The sequence below is a fragment of the Manacus candei genome, unplaced genomic scaffold, assembly GCF_025592945.1.
Source record: "Manacus candei isolate 608988 ecotype Guabito, Panama unplaced genomic scaffold, ASM2559294v1 h1tg000028l, whole genome shotgun sequence".
In the NCBI taxonomy this organism is placed as follows: domain Eukaryota; kingdom Metazoa; phylum Chordata; class Aves; order Passeriformes; family Pipridae; genus Manacus; species Manacus candei.
Genome location: NW_026138076.1, coordinates 35,628,402 through 35,648,750, shown reverse-complemented (window position 1 = coordinate 35,648,750; position 20,349 = coordinate 35,628,402). Strand labels below are relative to the sequence as shown.

The 20,349-nt window shown below is 36.9% G+C and overlaps 1 protein-coding gene across 2 annotated transcripts in view; it reads left to right on the top strand.

Moving 5' to 3' along the window:
* Positions 1 to 20,349, top strand: part of BMPR1B (bone morphogenetic protein receptor type 1B) — a 242,618-nt gene that overhangs the window by 29,397 nt on the left and 192,872 nt on the right. The window lies entirely within an intron of this gene.

Genomic DNA, 20,349 nt, shown 5'->3' with positions numbered 1-20,349 from the left:
GAAGTCGTCCTCTGCCACTGGTTTGTAGTTAGTTTTCTGGAGCGTGAATGGCCAGATTTTCACGTTGTGTTCCTGAAGTACAATGACATTTATGTTTTCCTGTCTCTGTTGGTTACATAACTCCCGAAACATTTTCAGATCATATTTGCCTTCGACGTGTCTGTGTTATGTTGGCTGGTCACAGTCAATATATTATCAATGACTGTAGTCAGCAAGGTATTTTCCCTCCTTGAACTTTTCAGTTGATAAATAGCTTATTTCCTGGTGCTTCTGGGCACCTAGACTGCCATTTTATGCTACAGGACTTCATGCTCGCATATTTCAAAGTTAGCCATTAAATTCATGTGATATTCTAAATGATCCTTCTGTGTGTAGATCGTATCTCCTAACTTTGCATTAGAAGCTGTTTTAATAACATACTGCTGCTTTTGGTTTTTAATTTCTTTTCCTTGCTAAGTTAATTGGTAAAAGTACTGAATAAAATGGCTTTCTGAGCAAATGTTTGTAGAAGTACACTAATAATCTCCACAAGGTGCATGCTTTCCCCTTTTAAAACTCTGTAAGCTAGTCAGTTGGTTCATACTGCTAATATGTACTTCAAGTTTCCCCTCAGTTTCCGAGTTCACTAAAGAATTCCTTATATGTCACACTATCATAGGCTTTGTTGTAGGCCAGATAAATGATATCAATTAGAGATGCTCACATTTTAAAAAACTTGTTAGTCACACATTCTTCACTTTTTTTTTTTTTTTTTAATGCAGATATATTTATTCCTGTTTACTTCCGTTTTTTTAAACTGTTTTTTTCTCCCTCTGAGTAATTATCCTAAAACCATTCATTCTGCTGGGATCAGAATAACTGGATGTTCTTTGCCCAGACTGCATTTTTTCTATCTCAAGTTATGGGTATTATATTCGTTGTTTTCCAATCAGATGACACCACCCTCATCATCAGAGACCTATAAAAATATTTTCTTTAACACTTTCTGCTTTATGTGCCAGCATTTCCAGAGCTGTAAATTATCTGTTCCTAACTTCAGTGTATTAAATTCTATTGAATTTTTCTGTCACATTGGCTGTCTTTATTTACATCTCCATTAACTAATCTTAGTGAAGAAAATATAATTTTTTTGCTTTATAACTTTCTAAATTAAAAGCACATATTTGGTAATTCACATTGTCCAGAAATCTTGAAAAGAGCCTGGTAAACATTCTTTAAAACTGCCTGTAGAATTCACTGGGCTATTAATATTACCCCAGAAACCATAAAAAAAGCACACACCAATTGACAGTAAAAGTAATATACATTTCCCAGAAATTTAAAATTATGGGGTGAAGAGTCATTTGGCAGAAGAATGGTCATTTTCCTTTGTGACTTTCAACTACCTTTTGACTTTTGTTCAATCTGTTGCTACTTGACATTCCTTTAGCATAGGAGGAAGAAAATGGATGCCTTGAAATCTTGCATGCAGAGTTTTTCCTTTCATGTGTTCTGATGTTCCAGCCCATCAAAAATGTTACTGTCCTTCCAGTTTCCTTTCCACCCTTCACATATTTCATATCTGTACTTCTATCTGTGTTTTGCTGTCATCTCCTTTATAGTCTTTCCAGCTTCCTGTACAGTCTTCCAGTCCTTGCCTGACTTCTCCACGCTGCCTTTTTTGTGCTGTTCCTCAATATTTTAGAAAGCAGTTGCTTTACATTTTCAGCCATCTGTGTTTTTCATATTTTTTTTCTGAAGATCTTTCCTTTCCACAAGTAATCTGGTGGATGTAATTTAAAAAAACACCAAACTTCTACATTATACCTACTCAGTCTGTTAAGCAGTATTTGTTCTCCATCAGTCAGCAGCTATGTCTGTCTATACATGAATACATTTATTCTTTTTCTTTAGGACCGGTGTATTAGTGTGGTTTCTTTTTTCATAGCTTGGTGTTTTGGAGTCCTTGTTGCAGTAGTTCCATTTCTAGTGTTCTAGTATTCAGCTTCATATCCCTGACGGGATTGGGAGTAGCAGAAAATGTGCAGTGTTATTAGCAAAGCAGTTGTCAAGGTATAGATGTATAGATATAGAGCATTCACAATTATGTATGGAGTGAGCTTTTGGTGTAAAAGGAGGAAACTGTGCATTAGCCCTGTCATTCAGGACATCCCCTCCAGCGCTGCTTTCCTATGAAAAGCCGCGGTCAGCCATCGCCTTGTCCAGAAATGTCCCCTTTGGGATTACTCAAATTACTGGCAGCATTGATTGGAACACTTTCTATTTCTAAGTGTCAGGAGCCAGTTTATGGCTGGCTCTCTTTAGGGGTGGACAAGATGTGATTTAACACGTACTTTTCATTGCAGGACCACCCAACTGTAACACTCGGAGGGAGAGAGCTGTGGTCCTTGACCATGTTTTTATATGCTGTATTGATATGTATTGGCTGTGAGAGTATCTGGTTACACATTTGAGCACTCCCTAGCTGTCTCTAATTGCTCCTGTTTTGCTCATGGTTGCTTAATGTGTAATCTTGACTGCTACATTGAACTTGTCTTATTTAAGCTGCCGGGAACCTGTGCTCAGCATTAAACGTACAGCTGGTACAGCTGTGGCTGCTTCACTCTGCCCCGGTGGAAGCTGCAAGTCTCGCCAAGGAGCAAGCTTGCCAGAGCATTGACCTGTAAAGTGAGTTGCTTTATATTAAAGGCCGTAGAAAACACTTCAGCACATAGCTGCTCTAATACAACTCATTGTGGTGTGAATGCACTGCAGAAACCCTCTAATTCCCTCCTCAGCTGGGCAAGCACTGTTTCTAATAAGGTTCAGTGAAAAGGTTTAGCAAGTGTAGAATGGCATTACACTGGTCTAAATTGACAGCAGGAGTGTCTTTTGTATTAACAGCCATTTTCTGGTCTTCTTGTTGCCTTCCTCTCCACTCTCCCCCCCCACCTCCAAGCAAGCATACATTGGTTTAGAGAGCTCTAGTTACTGATAGAGGTAAACCTTTCTCTCTGTGAGTTATAAGACCTAGAGCTGTGTCTTTACTGTCTGTAAATGGAGAGTTCACCATCTGACCTGGTATTGCTGCAGCAAACCAGATAGAAGTTACTGGGATGGGGCCAAGTTCTTCTAGGGCCACTCATGTAATCTGCTTGCTGTATGGCAGATAATGTAGTTACTGGATATGTGCTTTACATATATATATACTGTAAGTATACATAGCATACTGTGTATATGTGAAGGGTAGTGTACATGTATGCTAGATATTTAGTTTAATAAGAAAGTGTGGGGAAAAAATATGCAAGGAGGAAAAACAACTTAAGATAATTCAGTCCAGTGCAGGGTTGTTGCAGGAAAACTCTTTAACTGCAAGAAATCTGGCTTGAGCCCTTGCAGAGGCTCCTGTGGGGATTTTGTCCACAGGACAAAGCTCAGGAGCTGCCAAAACTGTGAGTTCTGGCTGGATTATAAAAGTGTACCTTTTTTTTTTTTCCTACCAGGGTAGTTGATTGTAGGGGAACTATCTGAAGAAGCTGGATGTACATAGGGAGGTAAAATCTGTGTAGGATGGCAGGGTCTTTTGAGAAGTCATCTCACTCAGGTATGTTTCTCCTAATTTTGTGAGTTAATGATACCAATCTGCAAACTTCCTTTTAAAAGCTGTGTAGGAATTGTGGTCCTCTCTCAGATCCCAGGCCTGCTGTGGATTGGCAGCATTGGTTTGCCATAGCAGGTTTTATATTTACTGCCTTAGGCAAAGTACTTGCTTAGTGGGATTTCAATTACCAAGCAGTTTTTAAAAGATCTATCAGCTTTCTTCTATTAAAGCAAAAGGGTTAAATTCTTGCTACAGGGTTGGAGATGTAATCATAAAAAAGAAACTTCAGGGCTATAAAATCTGCCCACAGGGTGTATTTGATATCAATTTTTTCTAGAGTTGTCTTTGGATTTTGAAGAAGTGTTTGTAAGTTAGAGTAGACTCCAAAGCACAGACCTGTTGTGCCAGGACACTTCTGTGGAGTCCTCTCTTTTACAAGATCTTCCTGAGTTTTTGAGTTTTGTGTTTGAGTGATGTATTGACTTTCAGTATTTAAAACATGTCTTAAGACCCTTCTTATTTCCCTGTTCTGAATGTGCAGTGCTGCCTGACTGCTTGGTGTCTGTGAGATTGTTCTATTTTACTTCAGAGTATATATATCCATGATGAGTACAACTCTTGGATGTGACAATCTTTCCATTCCATTTGGTCTTTTTCTCAGGAAAACAATTTCATTGCAGTCATAAAACTACACTGTTCCACTTTGCAGATGCAAGGCATAGAAGCTTAATTCTTTTACAGTATTTTTTAGTCCCAGAAAGCATGCTTACAACATGAATCCTTTCATAGCAACATCATGGTTTATGTTTTCTCTATATTAAAAAAAACAATCTTTTTTATTTAAAAATGTGCAGTTTCTGCGGAAAGCTCTATCTAGTGTATTTAAAATATTGACACCTGAGCTACATGACTCAGTTTCTTCCTCTTCTTAGTTTTAAGGAACTTGGTAACATAACATAAAAATTCCTGTTGTTCATAGAGGAAAGAACAGCATTTTTACTAGATACGGAAAATTCCAAGTGGAACGTGTACAGAGATAAAACACCATTTGGAGATTTAATAAGACATTTTATGATACTGCCTTTTTTTGATGCAGACCACACAACAACCTTAAAAGTATTCTCTTTTCCATTTCTTTAGAGTAATTCATCTGAGAGAAATCACATAAGTAGAGAAACACAAATTATTTATTTCAATAACTCTCTCTTCAGTGCTTTTCTGAGAAACCAGAAGATAGTACCATATAGTGTTGAAAACAACTTTTGCAGTAACATACTCTGTAGTTGTAGGTAATGTCTATTTTCGAGTTACTGTTTGTTCTCAAGTGAGTAGCCAGCCCTTTTCCTTTCTCCATCTTTAACAGCCAAGGGACTCTTGTTACAGGTGACAACTGGCACTAGTTAGAGACAGCAGTAGTCACACCAACCTGTGTAGGCATTCACTGCCTGTTTACAGGTAGGATTGACTGCTTGCAATTCTCCCTAGAAGAAAGGTTACATCAGAGGGATTGCTGAGGTGAGGCAGAGGTTGAAAGGATATAGCAGATTTTTTTTCTTTTCCTGCTCCAGTTTTAATTTGTTAGCACACCTGCAGGTCTGGCATTTGTTTTCTTCTTTGCTTCTCCTCTTTTCAATATATATAAATTGCTCACTGGAGGCAAAACTACCTCTAGTTTTATTTCCAGCAGACTGAACCCCATGCTGCTGCTCCCCAACGCCCACATCCCTGCCTCAAGAAGCACACTCCATCCTTTCCTTTCTCTCTGCTAGGTAGTTTGCAAGAGGGAATTGGTGAATACTGGATTTGGAAATCTCTACAGAAAATAAGAATTTAACACATCTCTCATTTAAAAATTATTTATAATATTTAAATATAACTGTAGATATAAAGAGCTTGTAAGAGGAACATAGTTTATCGTTCCGCAGGGGCAAAAGTTGAAGAGCATGACATCTGGAAAGTTTTGTAATACGAGTAAAACCAACTGGAAACAGATGGATAATGGGGAGCTCATCTCCTACTACAAGTCTTCCTGTTTTAAGAAAATGCTAAATCTGTTTTTAGTACCTGGCAGTATTTTAAAAAGGACTTTCTGTATTGCAGAGGAAGTTGATACTAAAGAAATATAATTATTTTTTTCTCTCTGGGGCCAGGATTTATTCACCCAGGTGAGTAAAATCAGTGGAACCAAATGTTTCAAATTCAGCTATTGAACCTCCAGTCTTTAGAAAAAACTACTATAAAGGTGAGAAAGACACAGAAAATATACAATTTACATAACACAAAATCAGATCTCTTCCTCTTGAGTTGTAAGGCCCAGTTCTACTAGTACAAATAATTACTCATAATAATTATATTTATTGAAATATGAATATTAATTAAATAATAATTACTTTAATAATTAGTAGCCTATTTAGTTTTGTAAATATTAGATTAAAATCCTTGTTCATCTGAATGAAAGCTGAAAATCAATACCAATGGCACCAGTCTAAATGTCAAATTTATAATAACTTGTTGAGGATCATTTTAAATCATATGATGTGGTATCTGGAAGTTACAACCAGAAGGTGAACTAATAGCAGCAGCTAAATTATCCTTTTGCCTGCCATAGAAGACACATTCTTATCCAGAAATACTAAGTGCTGTAGTTAAAAAAGATACTATGCCTTTGATTTATTTGCTTGATATATAGTGTGCTTGATGCCATGATATGTTCTGGAATGTTTTATGAAAGGTATTATGAATGTTTTAGCTGAAGTACACAACTGAGTCTTTTTTCACTTTGCAACATTCACAGATAAAGGCAAGGGAAAATCAAGTTTTTAAATAAATTAAGTACTTATTTGTGTTTGTTTCACAATTCTGTGTCATTTATATGCATCTGAGAGTTTCCCTGCATTTACACACTAGAAGGAAACAAAATGAAAATTAATTTGTAAAGCATTAGGCATTATCAAAATGTTTTGATTTTGTGTTTGTAGGACTGAAATTTTCTGTATGTAGCTGTTGAGAAGTGGCCAAACCCAAACAAATTGTTCTCAAACACTGAACACTTCTGTCTGACAGTCAGGTTTTGATTAATAACACTAATGACTGCTAAGATCAGTCAGAACAACAGTGGGTCTGTCTCGGGAACCTGTCCCTGATAGTGACTCTGGAGGACAGGCCATAGGGAGGAAGCCCCATCAGTATCCATTTCCCATTGACCCTCCCAGCACCCACTGCTGTTGGGCTGTGGGTGTTAGAGATGACAGGGCCTCTTGCCCTGAGCTCACCTAGTCTGTTTTTGAACTCCCAGTCTCTCATCACAGCCTCTTCTGTTTGCTACCAGCTATAGTGAAAGGATGCTTTTGCCTGTTGTAAACCATTCCTAAATTTACGGCTTAATATCGCTAATTGCTATTGAACACCACTGCTATTGTCATTTCTTCATTTCTGGTTCTTAAAAAACCAGCTCTGTCAGCATGGTGTGCCTGCTGTAACTCTGTCACCTATCCACATAGCAGTATCTGGCCTGATTTTTTTGTAGTGGAGTTTTATTAGTGTAATAAAAGATTGTAGGCCTAGATGCATGGGGTTTGCATCTCTGTATGGTGAGGTAACACTCTAACTGGAAGGGTACTCCATAAATCAAACCACATATATTTAAGTATTCTGCCAAGAACAAATCTTACAGATGAGTAGGTCTCTTCTGAAAAATGAAATCTAAGAAGACACCAGATGCTTGCTTTTATTGGATGCATAAAATCACCTTATGAAATCTGGTTATAATAATTGCAGGTTGTACAAAAGTCTGAAAAACACCCATATATTTTAAGATATTAAGTATCTTACTAGTGATCAGGGATATAAGATAAACAGAGGTGAACAGATCTAGCAGGTTTGTCTGCCCTTCTCAACCTGATGCATTTTGAAAGCTCTAATACTTAACTAAGATCTAGAGCCCAAAGACATTCTCAGCTTTGCATCAGGAGTGGCTACAGTAACTACGGGTGCTGCAGGGAAGCGTGGTGTTGTGGCTGCAAGGGTTGGTCAGTGATAGGGACAGAGCCCTGGCTTGCATGGAGGTTGGCTGCAGAGGGCCGGGGTTGTTTTGCACCCACTGCTAGGTCAAATGGGATTGTGGTGAAAAGAGCTGGTGATTTTCTTGCTTTGTTGAAATTCTCTGTGTTTTGTTGAAGACCATTGATTAGGATTTGAGGTTTAATCGTCCAGAAAAAAATTATGATTCCAAAGCACTAATAATTAATGTGTTTAATTTGCTCATTCTGTCCTTTTTTTCCTGTCAATAATTGGAATTAGAATGAAATCTGTATAGCTAATTCCCAGGTGGTGATTTTCTTTGTTTCATATTTCACAAATAGGTCCATCACTAGCCTTTGACACAGCACTGTTCTTGAGGAAGATAATTATTGGATATATTGGATAAGGGATTATAAATTGGGGCTGGTTTATACTTGTCCTCCTAGGTAGGAGCCTTGTACAGAAAACTTGAAGTAACTGTTGTGACTTACAGAGAATGCCGTGCCTCACTGTCAGAGCGCCGAGCGTCTTCTATAAATGAACAGCCATCAGTTTTAACTCTGCCCCCAGCTGCAGCTGTAGAAATCCCATGGCCAATAGCTACTCTAGTGGGCAGTCATTGAGCTGTGGCAGACCATCTGTGACAAAAATAATGAGGAACTTTAGTTCCCAACTGAAAGTATACATCACACTTCTTCACAGAGTATATAGTGTTGGTGTGGCTCTTTTTTAGGTTTCCATTTTAGTCCCAAGTGTTGAAATGTTATTGTAGGTTGACAGCTCATTTTGGGTGAGACATTCCCTTGAACTTTCAAGGTGGGTAACATGTTCCAGCAAAAGTAGGAGCTTGCGGAATCAAGGCCTTAGTTTCTTTCTACTCAGCAGCACGGAGAGTTCATGAGTTGGTTTGCGTTGGCACCTTTTCGTTAATGGTTGTAAACAACAGGTGCATGCTGTCATACTTTCCTTCAACAAAAAGAAAAATTTACATTTGTCTGTGCATACATTCTCATATTGGTTTTGTTTTGATTAGTGTTTATTTCTAATCAATTGTTATTTTCTCGGTTTTAAGTTTCAGCATACTTCTATTAATCACATATGTCAATTGACCACTTTTTCTTACACAAATTTTATAGAAGTCTTATGTTTTAAGAAAAAAATAGTACTCAACTTATAAAATCTTTGCATGTTGAATAAGGTCCATTGCTAGAAATGTCTGAATCCACTCTGATTCCATATAAATATCTTCATTCTTTTTACCATGTGCCTCTCTTTTAAAAAATATATCTTATCTTTGGATGCATCAAGTGACTAATGTTTGAGAAGAGACATGTGTGGAATCCTTGAATAATTCACATTATCTGCGTTGACTTCAGCTCACGTCTTGCAAACTTTTAGTGTGACCCAGGAGTTCCTCTTGCATTGACCGTGAGGGAAAACCAAGCTGTGAATGCTTGTAATGGACTTGTCAGTGTTCAGCAACAATAATGTGGTTCTATGTAGTGTGTAGCAAATCACTAGTAGTGGAATAGAAAGAGGAAGGGAAATTCTGAGCCTACCATGGGGCAACTACCATGTTTAAAGCAAACCTGCTTCTGGTGTTCCTGCTGTAAACCACCAGAACTTGATTCCTGCCAGCAAGCAAAATGTTGAAGCCTGGCACTTTCAACAATTTTACCATCAAAATGAAAGGATTACTGATGCAGAGAATTGATTCCCATTTCCAATCTAGAGGGTCACTAAGATGATAGAACCACAGAATGGTCTGGGTTGGAAGGGACTTCAAAATCATTTAGTTCCAGTGCCTCTGCCATGGACAGGGATACCTTTCACTAGACCAGGTTGCTCAGAGTCCCATCCAGCCTGGCCTTGAACATTCTAGAGGTGGAGCAGCCACAGCTTGCCTGGGCAACTTGTTCCAGTGGTGGATACTGAACAAGGAAGAAGGAAGAGGAAGGGACTGAAAAACCAGACCTACTTTTGGGACAGGATCCCATGCTATGTTGCTGTGCTGGAATTATGTTGTTCATGAGTAGTTTTCTTGGGGAAAGAGAAGTAGGACAAGAAGACCTGAATGCCAAGTGTTAACAAAAAGATCAGTACCTTGTACAGTACAGGAACTGTGTGAGAACAGTTAGTCCTTGTGTAAAGATTGCCCCATAGTGCTGAAAGGTCAGGGAGACCTTGGAGTTATCTGCTGCTTTGTCAACTAATGAACGTTTCCTCACACCAGAATTGGAGAAAAAACATTTTGCCATTTCTCTTCCCTCTCCATCCCCTAGATGTCATCCATATAAACTGAATTAAGCGAGAAACAACAAGAAAATTATTTTTAGTGGCAAAGATGTATCTTCCTAGATACAGTTTTATGTTTTACCTTGTAGAAGATGTTTGGGGAATCCTTTCAAGATGCTTTGATGTTATTGTGTGTCTGGATGTTGGAAAGTCAAAACAATTAGGGAGAGTGTCCAAAACATAAAACATATTGGGCTTTGTTCTATTGCCTGTATTTTAGTGCTTGCTACCTTTGGCAGATACCTATACAGATCCATTAGCCGTCTGAGTTGGTGAGTGAGATGTTAAAGCAAGTCTAAAGAAAAATTGCCAAGGAAAGGAAAACATTGGGAGAACTCTAAAAATATGTCAAAACTAGTTAGGGTGGTTTGGGGGTTTTATAGTAAAACTGTGGAATGTTTTTAAAAATAAATAATGGAAAACTATGTAAACCAAAGTTCTTAATATATGATATGGTCATTTTGCTTTGTATTAAAGTTTCAGCTTGACACTGTAGTAACTATGTATCTTTTAAAACTCCAATTTCCATATTTTTATATTATCTTTTTATATGAGGTGATACAGTGATTTTGTAGACTTTTGCATCATCTAAAACAGGATGGTCACAGGACCATTGCTGTTTGGTTTGGGTTTTTTCCTTCATTTGTTTTTTTGTTGTTGTTTTATTTCCCCCTTGACTGCATACGTGGCTTGCTTTTTAATATTGAACAAAGCCATTGCACTGAACAAGAGGTTTGATTCCATGCTTCATGAAGAGCCTTAATTCTACTATTTACTAATTTGAGAACTTTTTTTAACATTAACATTCCTTTCGTGGGTTTTTTAAGTGGAGTTTTTTCAATTTAAACTAAAACCTTGGAACTTGCTTGCCAGATTCCATTAATTGCACCACTTGAAATAAGTAGAGAAGTTGTTGTTTTCCAGGACAGAAACTTTGAATTGGTGCTTATAAACTTCATTATGAACACCTTCTATTGATGTTTTCACATCCAATAATCAAGAGGCCATAGCTGAGCAAAATCAGAGCCTTGTTTATAATGCCAAATAACCTTTTATTTGTGTGCCTTGTAAATTACCAGTGGCAAATTAACACAATTGAAGATTTTTGTTTCAAATTAATGTGTACTCATTATGCACTCATTATGCATATTTAATGGAAAGAAGGAGTTGCAAGATTCTCTTGTAGTATATTATCTACTTGACTTGAATTGCTGCCTGTTTTGAATGTTCACCTCTTGTCAGCCTTTTCCCACTATGTGCCAGGCAATTTCAATTTATTGAGTTGTTTGTTTGGTCTTTTGTTTTGTTTTTCTTCCTTAAGAGCATAGTGTAGATAAATAGGTACATCATAACATGCACAGTTTGTGGGCTCTCTTTCCATCTTTGAAAATCAGTTTCTGTTCCAAAAACAAGCCACAAAAAAGCAAATAGGGGTTTTGTGTTTTTGAAACCACATTTTACCATTAAACAGACAGGGCAGCTCTTGAGGCCTGTGCCCTTGTGGTGATCCCCTACAGAACATGGAGCAGTTGACAACTGTGACTGTGCTTTTATGATTCTTCCTTTGAACGAACTTGAAGAGGGGGCTCATGATTCTGTTTTAACCATTTATTATAGCTGAATACTAGTGTTCCATGGCCCAAATTTTGCAGCTCGCAGATAGTTTTTCCTTTTGAGATACACTTTGGATAGAACTGAGTATTAACAATAATGAAAAAAAATTATTGCTATAATTGGACTCAGGAATTTATTTGGGAAAAATAAATGCTTTGTGTTGTAGGTTTCCCAGTTTTACCCACAGGCTAAGTCTTGTATATATAATTATGCTTTAGGAGACATTTTAAGTGCTAGTTGAACCTTTAACCTGCGTTTCCTCTGGAATAATTACAGGATGTGAAAATGGCCAAATGAAACGCTTACTCATAGAGATTAATAGAATTAGTTAAGCTACTGTTACCTTATGCGTGATTTATATTGTATGTGTAGGTTGAAACAGGCTCTAATGGCATGTGGGTGTTTTCCTATCTTTTCATACTTGCTAAAGTTTTGCCTTATGTTTATTACTTGCTATGTTACGTGAACTGCTTGAAAAGGCATTTTAGACCACTGGCAGGTAGTTGAATTTCAAAGGCTGGCTCTATTTAAAACAAAACAGTAGTGTTTGAACTTCTCTCAATTTTTTTTCTGAAAATAACACTAATAGAGTTGATTCCATCACCTTCCAAGGAAACAAGTTGAAAAAGAAACCTCTGTGGATTAGTAGTCCAGACATCAAATAAATTTTGCAGACATTAGAAATCAAGCCTGAATCAGCCACAATGGAAGTGGGGAAAACTAAGAAAAATCACTTGACTGTCGGCATTGCCAAAATTGTTCGAAAAGGTAGAAAGAAAAAGTCTGTAAGCATGAGGAATGGTATAGCAAAAGTAAAACATTTAATCTTACTTAAACTTTCAAGTTTGGTGCTAATTCTAATATATTTTCAAGTAAAACATTAAATTAAAAGTGATCTGTCTTTTAAAATTTGTTCTGGTGTGTTTCTTTCAAAAGAGAGTGATACATTGGCTTTGAATTCTGATCTTTGAGGAAAGTGTTGAATGATTACCGTCTCAATTTTCAGAAACTGAATCCTTAACAGGAAATTTAAATTTAGAATTAGAGGAAAGCTTGAAATCAGCTTATCTTATTGGATAATACTGTGATAGTGACCAGGCAGGTTTATACCAGACTTCATTGGTGCAGAAGGACTTTTTTTTAGGTTACTTTTGGTGAACACTTTGCAGCCTCTATGAGCTACAGCATTTGGGGTCTTCACCCAGGTGAGGAGGAATGTGCAGTGGTGTTACCAAGGAGCAGAAGCTCACCAGCCCTCATTTGAAAATCTCAGCAGGTGCCAGCTTAATACATTAATTATTGTTTTTTTTAGTTGTTCAACAGAATCCTATTTTAAGATGCAGATGATGATACTCATCTTCCATGAAGATTCTGGGAAGGCTTTGGGGCAGTGAACTGAAACCTTTAAAAATCTGACCCACAATTAGAACAAACCTTTCTCATGGAAAATTCTTTTCTTGACAACTTCATTTTAAATCAAAGAGCATTTGGGCAAACCCGTTTTACCACTCACGTAAGATATCTTTAGTGAACTATTTCACTGCTTTAAATCCTGTTTTAATTTGGTTTAGAGTTAATGTTTGTTTCAGTGGTTTACAGAAGGCAGTGAAAATGAGGTCTATTTTTTTTTAAGGTCAGTGAAGTATAAATGCAAAGGAGATTAAAAATCAATTATTAAATCAAGATTTCCTTTATTCTCATTCTATTTACATTTACCTCTCTTTGATTACTTCCCCTTAAAGTATTATACTAATGTAGAAAATTAAAGATTTTCCTTATGTACATTTCTGTATCATCTTGAGTTACAGGATTTCTCATCTCTTTCCTGATAAACATGCTCAGTAAGTCTGCTTAACGTGTGTAAGAGATACGTATCCTCTCTGCACACAGACAACTTATTTCTTTATAATAATGATTCTGTTAGTAATTATACCAGATTTCTTCTAAGGAAGAAATCTGTATTTTGTTAATTGAGTAAAATGGATACACAGTGCTGGAATTCAAGCATTGCACTAGAGATACAAGCAGAAATCCTGGAAAAGGATTGCTAAACGTGGAATCGGAATGCAAATGTTCTGCGATATATGTGGATTATTTTGCCAAATGGCCTATATATATGTATGAAGAGCATTTATGGGCACAGCTGTGTGTGTTGAGGTGTGACACTTCAGCTGGGAAACTATACACTAGAATATCTTCCCTTTTATCTTTGTGTCATAATGTCTTTTGTTGCGTAAGTAATTTTTAAGGAACTTTGAGAAACAGAGACTGTGGTTGAAGGGAAATCAACTTAGCAAATCATTAACATCAACAAAACAGTAAGAGAAGGCAGAGACTGGAGTACTGAGCTATTGACTATTTTATGTGTTTATCAAAGGACATTAGAATACCACATTTAAAATACTTGACTAAAACTTCAAAAGCATTACATTGCATAGTCTTTATTACAAATATACTATTTATATTGAAATGATAAGAAAGGATCCACAAATCTTTTAATGTACAGTTATCAAAGGCTGGTCAGAGAGCTTCCAACATGTATTGGAACATCAGTGCCTTCTGAAATATTTTTATACTTCTACCAGATTTTCTAAGATCATGGAATGATTAAATATTAGCCAGTTGTTGTGCTTTTGGAAACCATGAATTTCTGTAAAATATCCCTCTGCTGTCAAAGAAACAAAGTTCTGTTCTGGGGAATTCATCTAGAAAGAGCATTTCTTTGGGGGCAATGGGGACCACCTGTGGAATGCCAACTACATGGAAAACCTGGAGCAGAGATGGGCAAAAAATACAGCAGGAGGAAGCAGTTCTGAAGAGGTCACTGTGGTAACCTTGTTTTGAGGAGAGGTCTGCATATGTGGGCTGACCTTCTGACCCTTAATAACTCAAGAGTAATGTTGTACACTCTTCATGCCTATGATATATTTCTGTGACACAAAGCCTCTAATCATTCCCAATATTCATACAATTTTTAGACATATATTTACACATACTCAGTATATACGCACACAAGCCCTGTGATTGTTATTTAGCATGCCGCCTATGTAGTTTAAGAACATTCCACTCCAAAGTAAACAAAAGCAAAAGGAAACATGCTCTGAGATTCAATTCAAAATTTGCTTTCTACTGCAGTGAATTAGTAACTTACTTTGTGCTGTAGTGAGGTACATTTTTGGTTCACAAATGACTTTTTACTCCAATATTTTACTGCTGTTGTATGATTTCATCAAGGAAGCTCTGTTTGTTGAGTGACCAGATTTCACAGTTTGAAATTGCATGATATGCCATATTCCAGGTTGCAATGGAAAGCCCCTCCCACCCTTTTTCTCTCCTTCCTTCAAGGCCATGAAGTCTACTCATAAATGGAGAAGATCTGGCCATTATTTCTCTTGTAGCTTATGTGTCAATGTGGTTGTGTCCTTTCAGAAAGGAAGTCTGTGTCTCTGTCTGTTTTGTATGTCCCCCACCTCCAATTCAACACATTGTATTTACAGTATGTGGTGGTCTTTTTAATGCAAAACGCAGAGATGTAAGTCTGAAAATAGGTGAGAAGGGGTTTCTTTCCTTGTTTGAAATGGTAATAGCACAATATATAGTAAATAAGGAAGGATTTAGAATTTTCTCTGATTTTTTTTTTACACTGATGTTTTGGCTTCCTTGTTTTTCACTGCATCAGTCTGAAGTGAACTGTAATTCTCACTTCTGTAAGTGTTTCTCACTATTTAATTACATTGTTAGCCTTATTTAAAAAGGGAGAATAAAAATTAAAATGTTGTAACTTTTATTGGTAACCTTGTCCCATTATAGCTTTTTTGTCACATTGGAGCTACTAAGTGCATGGATAATTTTACCATATTTTACAATTGTCATAATCCTATTGTTTCAATTGAACGTTTCAGATTTACAAAGCAAACCCAGACTTAGATGCTGAATTGGATAACTATTTTTCTGTTTTAATAGGCATTCTATGGTTGTGGCCTACTGTATAAATATTGAGAAGAGATGGGTTCATTAGGAGACCATCTACCTATTTCAGGTGGATGACAGTATGATGCAGTGTTTGCATTCACTAAGGAGAAAGGAATTGGGTTTACAGCTCCTTTTTGGACCACTGTCCTGGGGATCCTGCTTGCACACTGCATGCCAGCTGTGGGAGGCAGGAAATGTGTGGCCCTCAGTGTCCTTCGAAATGTGTTTTCAGATTCTTCCTTTAAACTCACGTACCTCAAAATAATAGTGGTAGTTACTTTAAAATGCATAAACAGATGACTCACAATGTCAACACACATGATTTTTGTAGTGCCTTTTCTCCTCAACTTAAGAGTTAAAAACAACATTAGAATGTCTCAAGTCTTAATTTCATGACTGGCTAGAATACAGTATTCTAATATTGACAAGTCTGATAAGTCTCAATAGAGCCACGTAAACTTAAGGTGTATTTATACCATCACATTTTGTTTGTACTTAAACTTTGTTCAAAATCTTTAAAAGTTGACTTTGTTTTAAGCGATTACATATGTTTGATTGCTGGGTTCCTTTTCTGTGAAGTAAGTGGTAATGAATGCAGTGTTGCTGCATTTCTGCTGATAGGGAGGCAGTAAAATCCTCTGAAGCTGAATGGCTTATTAATTATATATTGAAGCTGTTTATCAGACTTTTAAATATCAAAGACTTATGCATTTGAAAAACAAAGTAAAGAAAAAACTGAACAAACCAGCAACCCTACCCAAAACCTCAAAAAACCCCAAACCCAGAACCTATTACAATATCAAACAATGACAACCCTTGTCTTTGTGGTTTATGATTGTGTTGTATCTCATTAATCCTGGGATAACTCTGACCTAGTCTCATGAATTATGAATTAAGCCTTACCCCTTGATCATCCGATTTGTGGTACTTTTTTGCCATGGAAATAGTCACAGCAAATATGGAAGCCAAATTTCCCATGTTCCTTATCTTTGCATGGACTTTTCAGAGTGGAAGGGCAGAGTTTAGTCTTTTCATACTAAGAAAATATTTGAACGTATTATTTCAAAAGACACTCTGAAATGTCTCTCTTTTTTTTTTTTTTTGGTGGATTTCAGTTGAAAACAGATGGATCATGTTTCATAGTCTCTGTTTAGTTAGGTGCTTGTCATTCTAACAGTGAGCAAAAGAAGGCTCAGTGTGTGAATGCCTCAATGGCGTGGAGCCATAGAAAGGGAAAGCATATTATAGGGGTATGTGGGAAAGCATGAGCAAGACAGAGGCTTCATTGCATAGTAGATCACCTGTGGTGCCTGCACCTCGGAGAATCTCTCAGATGGCACTAATTTTCAGCACAAAGTAGGAAGGAATAAGAAAAACATCAAAATAGATCAGCCTGCAGTGGATAGCAAAGCTATATTCTCTTCGAACGTGGTAAGAAAGGGCCTTCTGTTTTTCCTGATAACCTAAACACTGGTAGCTAGGAAAGCTAGGAAACTTATGGAGAAGAGTTTAGCCATATCTGTGAATTATGTTTAAGGTGGCAGATTATCAGCATCTTACTATGTGCTGTGGTTTCCCCTAGTGTTTGACTGTGAGTGGGGAATAGAAGAATCCACAGTTGTCACTGATCACAGTGGTCACTGATTGCTACTTCCTACTAGAATCATGTCCTTCCAAAGATTTAGTTCTCTGCAGCTGAAGGTTCATGTCAATTCAGTGTTTTGCTAAATCTTCTCTTCTGTTTTTTTTTTTTTTTTAATTAGAACCTTCTGCTTGTCTTGCTGATATGCCACTATAAAATGTCAAACTTCAAATTGCCCTGTCATTAGTAAACATGGTGTCTTATGTGATTCTGTCCTATGAAATCATGTAGTCTAATAGGAGGGGAGGAATTGATTTAAATTCAGATTAAACTTTTTTTTGTCTACTTGTAATTAGATTGATGTGCCTACTCATCGTCTTGTCTCTATTTCATTTCTGATTTTCCCTGATAAAACTGTTAGGTAGAGACAACTGCAAATGCATTAAATTGATTTCATTCTATCATAATATTGAGTAATTTGAGAACTGAAGCCACTGATGAAAACTGATGTCCAGAAGAATTATCTGAGTTTCTACAATCAAACCATATATTTCTATATGGTATGTTGACACATGTTACAAAAAAAATTTTCATAGACTTTTCCATTCTTTTTTCTGTCTCATGGAGGCTGCATCAAGTGAAATCTTGTATTCCTCATGCTGTAGCACTTTTCTATAATCTATCTTCCTTAGAAACTTTCTGATGGCATTTACTAATTTTCTCCATAGATTTTAAATACTACTGATGCTGAGTAATGTGTTTAATTAGCCCCAAACTTTCTGTGTAATTATTCCAATCTGTGCTTCTCTTCTTTTGACTATAAGGCTGACAAATGGCAGGAGGGGGAAAGGGCATTTTCCTGTCAATGGCTGGGGGGGCCTTTGCTCCTTGGGTTGTCAGAGTGGTTTCTCTTTCTGAAAGAACTGTGAAAGAATGATGAAAATACTGTTTAGTTTCATTCAAGAAGTCAAAACAAATATAAGTTGTAGCAAAAAGCTTCCTTATCTTATGAAACAGGACATTTTTATGGTTTCTTTACTGTTTCCCAACTTTTTATTGTCATAATATCAGCTTACTCATGAAATCTCAGATTGTGTTAGCCAGGGTTAAATTCAGCTTTCTGTCTCTAATCTTGCAGGGTTTAAGAGGAAAGATAAATTAGCTCAGAATTACAAGTGGTTTGTATACAGTTTAGAATTAATACTAACTGAATCCTCTTCATGTTTTTATGGGCATTGACATCTTTGGCTCCTGTGTTGGTTATGTACCAATTCTGAGGTCAGACACATGGATGTCAAATCGCAACTATATTGGCCTGGTAAAGGTCAGCATAAATTGAGCTGCTTACTTTTTAGGGAATTTTTTTTTTACTCATTCTTGACCTTTTTGTCTTTCTGAGAATGAAATGAAGGGAAGTCTTTATATCTTTAACCCAGCCCATAAAGGTAGCATATGGTCAAATGCCAGCTGAAACATTTGTTTGTTAGACAACTCCTCGGGACCACAATTAGAAAAATTAAGTCAATTAAGGAGAAGAGTGAAAAGCATTCTTAAATAGGACAACATGCTTTTTAGAAGCTTGGAGCTTACATGGAGTGTTTTGGATAAAGGAAGAGAGACCCACCTTGTCTATCTATAGTGAAATGTATCACCATTTGTGTATTTAACATTATCTTCATGTGGGAAAATTCTTCTTTTGAGGGACCCTTTAAAAAGAAGATAGTGAAATCAAATGCTTGAAGGCTGCAGAAATTATTTTTTCAAGCAGGAGAGGCTGTGCTGTGATTACTGGGGACATTTACTTGTAAGATATACCTATTCAAGATCCATCCCTGGTCTCTGCAGGATGGAGTTAAGAAAAACAGTAAAAAGGACTAGGAGAATGGTTTCCAGAGATTCTAGAAAACAGGAAAATCATGTGAAAATGACCCTATCATGTTTTTGCCTGTTGCCAAGCATGGCAAAATTGAGAAGGATATTATTACCCCTTTTGTGGGAGCTGAAGGGAAGAAACTGTCATTCTTTACTGCCAATCATCCTGTTTAAACTCCTCCAGAAAAAGATCATGGAAATTTAACTGCTCGCATAAATTGTAACTTCCCAGTCAGATCCTCATCCCTCTTTTAACTGTGTAAGAGGACACAGTCAAACAGACATGAGTGACTTCAAACTGGACATTAGGAAAAGGCTCTTCACTGGCTGGGTTGTCAGTCACTGGTTCAGGCTGGATGATGCCTTTAGTTATTTGGTTTAGTTTCAGATAGACCTACAAGGAGCAGGGAGTTGGACTCTGATTCTTATCAGTCCCATCCAACATTCTGTGACTTCTTACAGAAACATTTGATAGGAGAAATTTAAAAGTTTGAAGAATGGTATGGCATGCTTATCCAATATTTTTGCCTTTTCTGTTCAGGAACAGATTTTTTTTTTCTCTATCCGTACATGAGCATGAAGTTGGCATTTCCTCTTTGCTTTCCACTGCTGTCACAGGTGTGAATGCAGCTGAAATCTGAGTTGAGTTGTCTGTGCCTGTGAATGCTTGGAAGAGGCCATGAGAGTTGGATGATAGAAGTTTACTAACTTGGAAAGCTTTTGACGCTGGTGAAAGTTGCTGTGTTAAATGTGTGCTGTTAAAATAATTTGGTAATGAAATATTGATATAGAGTAGATTGAAAATAAATTGTCAAACCAAAGGAAGCTTTCAAAATTTTTCCTGAATTTTAATCTATGTTGAATATTATGGATGCACAAGAGCTTCCAAGATGTCAGTGTTACAGGTATTTGGGGGAATCATAGACTCACCATTAACAACTGGTCTCTCTCTTTTAAATATAAGAAAAACCAAAAGACCACAACTCACTTAAGTAGGTGGTTTCACACACGAATTTTCACAGAACTACTATGAACAAAACTCTTGGAGATTTCCTTTCATCCCAGAAAAAGGGAAATGGTAATGTACACTGTGAATTAATGATGTCATGACAAGTTAGTTGCGTATTAAAATGTGTAGCATCTGATTACTGCCTCTTAATATTACCTCGGTACAACATTAATTTCTCCTTTCAAACAACATGTTATAAAAACTGCAGAATGACAAACCTGCTGTAGGAACAAGGACAACTACTTGAATCGGTCCGTTATCAGCAAGTCAGTTGTATTTATGCCCTTGCAAAATTTCTAGGTGTTCCGGTATTGTGAAGGAAATAAGTATTTGGCCATTGTTTGGGTGAGGAATGAAATTGAGCCACTCTGCAACTCTTGAATTGGTGTTGATATATGTAAAACT